Source organism: Chenopodium album, chromosome 2 (genome assembly GCF_948465745.1).
Source record: "Chenopodium album chromosome 2, dcCheAlbu1.1, whole genome shotgun sequence".
Taxonomy (NCBI): Eukaryota; Viridiplantae; Streptophyta; class Magnoliopsida; order Caryophyllales; family Amaranthaceae; genus Chenopodium; species Chenopodium album.
In genome coordinates this window covers 22,623,874-22,633,760 of record NC_137835.1, presented here as the reverse complement: position 1 = coordinate 22,633,760, position 9,887 = coordinate 22,623,874, and positions in this window count along the sequence as shown.

The window sequence follows — 9,887 nt, the reverse complement described above, 5'->3', positions numbered from 1 at the left end:
TGCCAACTCTTAATAATCATTCCAACTTTTGGGGGTTCAACAAAGCTTACCACACTGGCATTATTACTGCCAACAACAGTGCCTCCGGTTCCTGTCGTGATTTTTGAAGACATAAATCGATCTCCATTCTACTCCCCACACCCAACTTCACTCACAATTTCATGAACTTCAACTTCATCACATTCATATTCCACTCTCTATCAAACATACTATCACCCACCGTATCACCCACACCATCACCCATTTATTTTCTCAAGCTGTTTCTAAAAAAATACTAACCTGCATGAAATACAGATCAAGATTCAATATATTAGCTTCATCAACTACCAAGTATGAACACACTGTCATAACCAATTTCATGAAGACCTCATAAATTTATTTCTGTTCAAGGAGTTTTAGATAATTAAATTAGATATTTAAACTAGAATCTAAAAACTCCTACTACCCATCAACAACATTACTATTAATACATGTATTATTTAAAAATTATTGGTTGGATCACACGATACCCGAATAATTAGTTCTGATTACCATCAAATTACTAATTTCTTAGACTACCAAGAAAAATCATCAACCACTAAAAACATTTACACACAATCCAAGACTTTCATTCCTTATAAACACTAAAAACCCAGGGAAAAATGTAGCTAAACAAAAAATTTGTAGAAATTTTACTATACCCAGATTTACAAACTTTCTACGGAAAATAAATTTAAATATCGACACTAACCTGCCAAAAAATTGTAATCATGCTCAATTATGTTAGATCTGGGATCTTTGAGGTTTTTGCTATTCAAAATGTACCCATGATCAAATTCTAGATGTATTTAGATCAATCACTACGTTGTTAGGTCACTTAAGAAGGCAGCCACAATTTTTTTTCTACATATTTGCAACAGTATGAATCTTGGAAGGGAAGAAATATAAGTCAACTACCTAAATTTGACTGTTCTTTATGTACCAACTACCGGCAATTAAAAGCATCCTTTAACCGTGGTTACCTACCAAACTTGATCACTAACAGCAAAACACTTAAGCCGTTTACATAAGGTTACCGACGAGTGCCTTCTTTTGGCTGAGTCAATTACAAGTCACTTACAATGCTTATGTGGCGTCTTTGATTGACGAAGTTTGTCAATCAAATAGATCAACTGGGCAACCCTCATTTTATTGCCAAATTTTTATTAGCATCATGTTAGCATATTCCCTAAATTGATTTGACATGATTTTATATATTTTTGAATGGTTTAAATTGCTTAAATTAGTGCAACATAACTGTTGCCCCTAATTTGCTAGGCGTGTGAAAGATGGTGACTTTCAGTTGTGTATTCCTTTATTTCTAAGCGTAAATGCATGTTTAACATGACCTATTTTGTTTTTAAAGTGTATACTATAATGGGATAAGCTTAGTTTCATGATCAAGGTTGGTTTTCGAGGTGTTTTGTGTGAATGGTACTGCTAAGACCTAAATTAGAGCTGCTGTGTTTATGATTTTATTTAAGCATGTTAACTCTATAATTTTAAGTCCGAAATGGTTTTGTATAATTCTTATTGAGTATATATGATGTGCCCTAATTTTTATTTTGCATTTAAAGTATGTTTGATTGGGTTTTTATGATGATTTTTGGACTCGTATCTTGCTGCCCTGTCTTGGTTATTCAATGAACTTGTAGTTTGGATTTTTGGTTTTATCAAATGAATTTATGGAAATTTATTATAACTATTTTATATTATTTGAAATTATATTTTAAATAAGTTATGTGTAAATCTTTGGGTATTATAAATCCCTAAGGTAAAATATTTTGATGTGTGTTTGAATATGTGTGAGTTGTAATTGTATTGTGGACGTCATAATGCTTTAGAGAAGAATAATACTGTCTTTAGAATTACTTCTCCAAGAGTTGTGAATGCAGTTAATTGTTGATTTCCAATAATTAATTATATTCCCAAACTCAGACGATACCTTTTGTGATTTATTATGTTGAAGTGTGTTTTGAAATGGAGTTTTAATTGAATTTAAGAAATATGATTTTCTTATGCAGTTTTAATTGCGTGTAAGACCATTTCGGCTTCTCTGCAGATTTCCGAGTGAAATATATTATATTAAGTATTTTGAGTAATTTTTGAATTGTGTGTGGGGCTATAGTCGGGTGTGAGGCCGAGTTGCTTCCCGATGGTTAATGAACATGCTAACTACCTAGATTGCGAGTCTTAGGCAGCTCAACCTGGGTTAATTGTTGTCGTCCGGGGGTGTGTAAGACCTTATAGGCATCTACCCATAATCGAGAGTTGGCCAATCTTAGACATGGTCTCTACGAGATGACCGGGGGTTCGTCCCTTAAGAGGTAGATTGCGAGGCCACTAGTGTTCCCTCCATACCAGTTCTGCTGTTTTGAATGTTTTGAGATTGAAATATTAAAACTATGAAAATATTACTTATTTTGAAGCTTATATAAATTATGAATGAAATTAAGTTTTTAATATCAATTTCTTTTTTGAAATTTATTGTGAAATATTCTATAGTTTTATGGGTTGATGGTTTTAAGTGATTTCAATTGAGTTTACAAGTTGCTTGTGATTGTGGTTTCTTTCTATTAATTTAAGTCTAAAATCTTTTATTTCTGATTTGAGGGAGAGCTGCTTTGCTTCCCACTGATTGTGGAATGTTGCTATAATTTGCAAGTTTTATTTGTTTATTTGATCTATGTGACGATGGGTTGGGAATTGAGAGTTTAGAAACCAACCTTTGGGCTTGTATGTCTTTGTTGTTAGTTGATTGTTTAAGTACTTTGAAATTGGTTTTATTTTTATTTCAATTTGGCCAATAAGGATTGTTCTGCCCTTGGCTTTTGAATAATTGATTTGTTTATGTTTATGTTCTTTTGTTTATTTCGATTTCATCACTTAGTTTGCACTTAAGTTAAATAATTTAATTTGGATGTTTGAATGAATTAAATTTAACTTTTAGACCTAGGTAAAGCTTGAATTTGCTAATCGAAGTTAAGTAGCCTCTCGTTCAAGCGTTTTTCTGCTAATGCTTCCAGTTCTAAAAGGACGGGGTGTTACAAAAACTAATATAATAGGTGTCGGAAAATACTTATTTCGCGCATCATCCCAAATTTGTCTAGTAGCGACGCTTTTACATGTCTACATACTCAAATTTAGCAACGCTTTTTGTTTTCTTGCTTTTATTCGCGTCAGCCTATGGTATGGCAGGAAACTTACTTTAATTAGGAGCATTGTTAGGTTTGTTGGGTTGTAGCTTATATGTACTCAACTTTTCTGTTGTGTGCTTTTGTGTGTGTTTTAATTTGGTCATAACCTTCTTCTTTTAATGACCCTATGATGATCCATTTATTACACTTGTATTATTGGGGAGCAGTATTGCACAGGTTAGCTTGATGATGTGAAGTTCGGGGATTTTCCATTCGCATTTTCAAGGGATTGGTGTGATTGAGAGTACTCGTTCTTTGTGTTGAACTTATTTATGTTAATTATTCCATTTATAATTTGGGTCTTGAATATTGGTTTGGTTTTCAATAAGGGCCTTTATGGTTCTAGTTTGTATGCTTTGACTTATTGGCTTGGTTTTCTAAATAAGATTATTTTAAGATTTAAGTTGGATTTTCCGCTGTGATACTTTGACAAAGCCATAATGTTTTAACACGTGGCAGTAACATGCTAATGGTTCTCCTCTATTTTATTTAGATTTGGATTAGAAATGGGAGAATTATTGTGGTGTTACATAAAAGAGGAGAGAGATTACTAGAATTGATGCTTTAGGGTTAGAGAAATTGTTGAAATTGATAGTTTAAACCTCAATTGATTCTTACAAATGATTGAGTTTTTGAAATTTTGAACTAAGAGGGAGGAAAACTATACACTCACTATTATGATAAGCCTAAGGGAGTTGAGAGTCAAGAAGATCCATAAAAATGAGCTTAATGGAGGTAATGTATGACCCCTAAATAAAAAGGACAGAGAAAACAAGAATCGGCTTGACTGCAAGTCTGCACGAATGTGCTAAGGTTTGGCACAGACATGCAGATTCCTAAACGAGCGTGTCACAATATGAACATCCGTGCATAAACTGTAAACATGGAACAATATCTACTGCTTTGGCAACCTGTATCCTGCACGGACGTGTAGGTTTTGGCATGGATGTGCAGGTCTTGTAGTGCTGAATCATTACTTCTTGTTTTGAACCCAGACATCTTGCACGAACGTGCAGGGTTTGGCACGAATGTGCAAGGCTTGAAATGTTGAGGCAGTGGCTTCTAGTCGAGTTGGAGCACTCCTGCACAGACGTGCAAGGTCTGGCACGACCGTATAGGGTATTCTAAGGCTTTTTCCTCACCTTTTCTTCGATCTTGCTTCTTTCTTCTTCATTTTTTGCTTCACTCCTTTTCCTCATTGCTCTAAATTCCTTACTTACTTTCCAGGATGCTTGGTTGTCCATTCTCGACACCTAAAATATCATAAAAAACAATAACAACCCCATGAAGCACGTAATACACAAAAACGTATAAAACTAGAGTGATTAGTGAGCTAAGACATTAATTCCTCACATATTCAAGGTTAAAAATCACTATATAATCATACCAAATAGCAAGCTATCAAGTATTAGGATAGATAAAGAGGAGGGAACGGTAGTGTTCCGTTATTTCACTTTTTGGAAACAAATGGGAATACTTTTTGAATTTTTGAGTGGGATTTTTTCCACCCTTTTTTTTCTCTAACTTTTTGAAGGGGATCCAATTTTTTTGGACCTTCCCTTTTCCCTTCTTATTTTTCCATAAATATCAAAATTTTGGCCAAAGTTACCACAATTTTGAATTTACATTTCTTTCAAACAAAAAGACCCCTATATAAAGAGGTCACCCAGCCAACTAAACCCATTTTCTTCATCACTACTGTCAATGGGATTAGGGGTTGGGGGGATAACAGATAAAATAATGGATAAGTATCAAATTTGTTCACAAAACCCTGGAAATTTAAGAAGCCCTAAAATTACAACCTTCTAAAGTTAGTGGCTAATTATCCTAATTTCTAAGTGCCCTATTAGTTCTAGTAGCATGCATATGTACAGAAATTAGGCTCCAATAAAGATTGTAAAAAAATAAATAAAAAAAACACATATGCCGCCATTTTTATCACCTTCATCTTATCTGCAAAAATATCAAACATTCTTTGAAGTTGAATTTTATGGGCTACATCAGTTGTATGAAGAGGAACAACAATATGTAACATTTAATTACAACAGTGATGAAGAATCCATGGATGAAGTAGACATGGCACATGGGACATCATGATTCATTTAATTTTGAATAAAACATGACAAACTAATAAACAACAATCAACATGGACATAAAGGGTATGAAGTAGATTATGATGATGATGCATATGAAGATGACGCTGAACAAGAAAATGAACCAGATGGAATAAGGGACAGGAGAGAAATGTTAGTTGATGAAAAGAGGTAACTTATTGATGATATCTTGTTGAACATGGAAGGGGACTCATTGCCAAGAGGATATTTATCCACCTTGGCCAAAAAATGCAATGTTCACAGATTATCAACAACAACAAGAACAAGATGGTTCCAGTTAGTTAAAACACACTGATCGGAATGTTTTTGTTGTTAGGACAAAAAACTAGGTAAAACAGGTCCCAAACCGAAATAGTGCTCTAATGAGTGATTGACATCTGTCCCTCTGTATAAGAGGACCACTGAAAGGAGTTATGCTGCTGCCCTTCATGTGTCATCCTCCACCATACATAGGTTAAGAAAAAAAAAAAGGCATACTTAGAACACACACAACAACCAATCATCCAACACTCACTAACAATCACAAAATAACAAGACTTAAGTGGGTTCTAAGTTTTATGAACCTCAATCCTGCTGTAGGGGATCCTACCTTTAGAGATATGCATCAAAATATCCACATAGATGAGAAGTGGTTCTACTTAAACCTAAAAACAAGAACATTTTATTTGCTACCAAAAAAGAAAGACCCATGCAGAGCATAACAATCAAAGAGGTTCAAGTTAAAAATTATGCTCATAGGTATGATAGGCAAGCCCCACTTAATGATGAACATAAGAACCTTTTGCATGATGAGAAGTGTGGGTTTTTCCCTTTTGTCAAGTATGAAGTTGCTAAGAAGAAAAGAAAATATAGAGACAAAGGCACACTAGAAACAAAGGCAGTCCAGAGTGTCAACAAGGAAGCTATAAGGGACATGCTACTCAATCATGTAATTCCAACTCTACATGAAAAATGGCCAATAATAGGTCACATCAAGTACTAAAAGATGAAGAATTTTAAGCAGCATGTCAAGCATATGGGTTCATCATACAGTTTGTCTTTCAACCAGCACAAAGTCCATATTTAAATGTGTTAGATCTAGGTCTGTTTAGGGTCATTCAGTCCATTCAATATCAATCTTTAATTTTCTCAATAATCTTGATTAATTAATATAGAGATTGGAAGAAGCTTGGGATGAATTTGATCCAACTGTCAACAAGTACACACGGATCATTCTATAATCTTGCATGCTTGAAATACTAAAGAAGAAAGGTGGGAACAAATTTTGTGCCTCCACACATGAAGCTTGGACAAACAAGGCCTACTTCCAGACTTAATCGAGGTTGACAAGGAACTCATACAAATAGTAGTCCAGTACTCGAACACAATTTTAGTCCAACAACAAACAACCATCTACAAGAAGCAAACATGGACGTGGATGCAGACTAAGCACATAACAGTAGAAGGCAACAACTTTTGGGACCCATAGGCTGCCACACATAATCATTAATCCCTATACTTGTCTTCTGTTCTAGTTTATGTATTGGTGACAGGATAAATTCGTATCACCTAATCAAAAATAATTCCTAAATTCCTCTAGCTATGCAGATAGGGAAGAAGGGTCGAACCAAAGGGAAACGAGTCTTCCTATTCCTAATTAATAAAAATAATTTAAATTATGAAGTAACTAAATTATAGATATAATGAAAATAAACTAAGGGAGATAAAAGTAGGGAGAAACCAATTAATAAAAGCCTAGAGTATAGGTTCACCAATAAATAATATTCCATGGTAAAACATAATATCATCAATGCATCAATTAATCAGATCATAAAGGGCTTTCGCTACATATTACTATCACAGAGTTAATTAACCGGTATTAAATCTCATCTCTCGAATCTCGACTTAACCATTTATAAATTAGTCCGCCTATTGAAACTAAGCCTAAACATCAACTCTCATCTCTCGAGTCTCGAATCAATATTGCAAAACTCATACAATTAAACCAGGCCTAATCTAATTGCATAGCATTAATTCAATCAATAGGAAATTAATCAAGCATTGACAACCAACAATAATAAATTACCCCTTCATATTATTCATGGATCCCCAAAACCCTAGAAATAAAACTACTCACACATAGTTAAATATAAACTAATCAAAGCAAATAAACAAGACATGATGAAATAAAGAAATTAAATTAATGAAAATAATAAAGAAGAAATCGTTACCAAGGTTAACGGAAATAATGGACTGAATTAGGAACAAAGTTGTAGAGTTGTAGAGAGAGAAAAACAATGAGAGAAGTTTAATCTAAAAATTAAGTAGAGAGAGAAAAGCTAAAAGAAGAGGTAAATTGTGTCAAAAACAATAAAATATATTTATACAAAGCTCCTAATAATCCTAATTAGAAACTAAGTAAAATCGTCGAAAACCATCCTCCAAAACACGTGCCCGGTCGGGCGAGGTACCGCCCGGTTAGGCGCGCCTTTTTCCTTCGTAGAGCTTCTCTTCTTCTTCCGCCCCGCCCGGTCGGGCACGTCTCAAGGGGAGGGCAGCCTGATCGGGCGAGGCTCTTGAGCGTTTGATTGGACATTTGATTGGGCTTTGATTCTTCGGCCCAATCCGGATTTCCTCTTTTGGGGCTTTAATACTCGGTCCAACGCCTCGGTATCTCATATGTCGAGCCCTTAATCACCGGTTCGATGACTCTAACTAGTCGTGGGCTGCGAAAAAGTGGTCGTGCTCCTCCAATGCTCGTAGTTGCTTCATAAAATCCCGGAAAAATGCTCCAAATGTGCAATCCCCTACAAAACTCAACCAAAACTACGAAAACACTAGAAATCACCAATTAGTAATAAAAGTGTCTCTAAAGAGCCAAAAACACTACCAATTATGACCAAGGGACAGGGGTAAAACACTATATAAAATAGACATATCAAACTCCCCCAAGCCAAACCTTTGCTTGTCCCGAAGCAAAGATCTCATCACTGAATACATAAAACATGCCACACACCAAATAATCAAAATCAAGAACAACCAATTCAAGGCAAATCTAACAAGCATGCATCAATATCAACCAATCTCATCCATCCAATCACTCATCCTCCCTAACAATTGTCAAATAGAGCAAACTACAAGAGCATATAGAATTCAAGACTAGTGCTCACACACTCAACTCTCATTTATGTGGCGAGTAAAAGATGAACTTGATCGCTCTCCATCCCAACCCCTTTATGTGAGCAACGCCCTCCCAACTCACACTCTCGTGTGTTTAAGAAAACATGCACTCAACCTAATAGTCGACTCGGAATATGTCAAGTCATTCTTCGCATTGATAAACAACTAATTTCACATTCACACAACTCTATGCACAAAGGTCGGAAGGTCTTTAAAGCTTGTAATGTAAGGCTAGGGTAAAAGGTAGGATAAATTTGGGAAAATGTGAGAGTAAAGCCATGCTTAAGGGAGCCAAATCCTAATAAAACCCAAGGTCAAAAACAAGTAATGACCAACCAACTCCAGCATACTCAACTCCACTAAAAATTCACCAAATACAACTCCATTCATAACAATAATTCACAAACCTTACAATTAATCACTCATAAAAATATAACAATGTAAAACTTGAGTGAATAACAAACTTTAACTTCCAAACTTGATTTTATTTTTTCATTGAAACTCAACTTCCAATTTTTTTCTTTATTTGATCAACCTCCACTTAGAACATTTAAAACATATAACATTTTTTTCCTTTTTGTTCTCTTTTTTTTCTTTTGAAGTTCACTTTTTTTTTCATTTTTTTTCTTCTTTGAACTTCATTTTTTTTTTCATATCATCACACTTTATTTTTTCAAGAAAATTTAACTTTCAAGATCATCAAAAATAAAACACAATCAAGAGCAAAACAAATCCTCATATCCACCCAAATTGTGTAAACAATAAGCATGCCACAAAACTCCCTCACCTCACTCACTAATAGCTCCCTCAAGCCAAGCTTGGGACTAGTAACCAATGGGGAAAATCGGCTTGAATGTGGCTAATAAACAATAAAAAGTCAAGACAACAACATGGGTAGCAAGAAGAGAACAAATGTATCTAATTTCATTTGAAGGCTACCTAAAGAACAAATGCCTTCGTCCTCCTCAATGTGCATAATATTGAGTCATGCAAACATTACTCAAAGTTGCAAACCGATACTCAAATTCATTGACATACCAGGAACTAACACACATTCCTTACCAAAACAACTAGTCAAGCACTATATTCACAAGTAGTTGGACAAAATTGATGTATGCTAAGGCATCCAAGCAATTAAATATCAAATCATGGCTAACCTATTCACAATACTCATCATCATATACCAAGAATAAAAACAATTTTCAAGTATGGGGCACAGGGAAGCATGATTTACAATTCATTGGAACGTATTTTTTTTATTTTTTATTTTTTTATTTATTGTATTTTTTTTCATTTTTTCAAAGCAATAAAACTACACTTAAAAGCAATAAATCTATACTAAAACACTCCAAGAATAATAGAAAGAGAAGAAGAAAGATATCAAAATAAAAAAATCTCC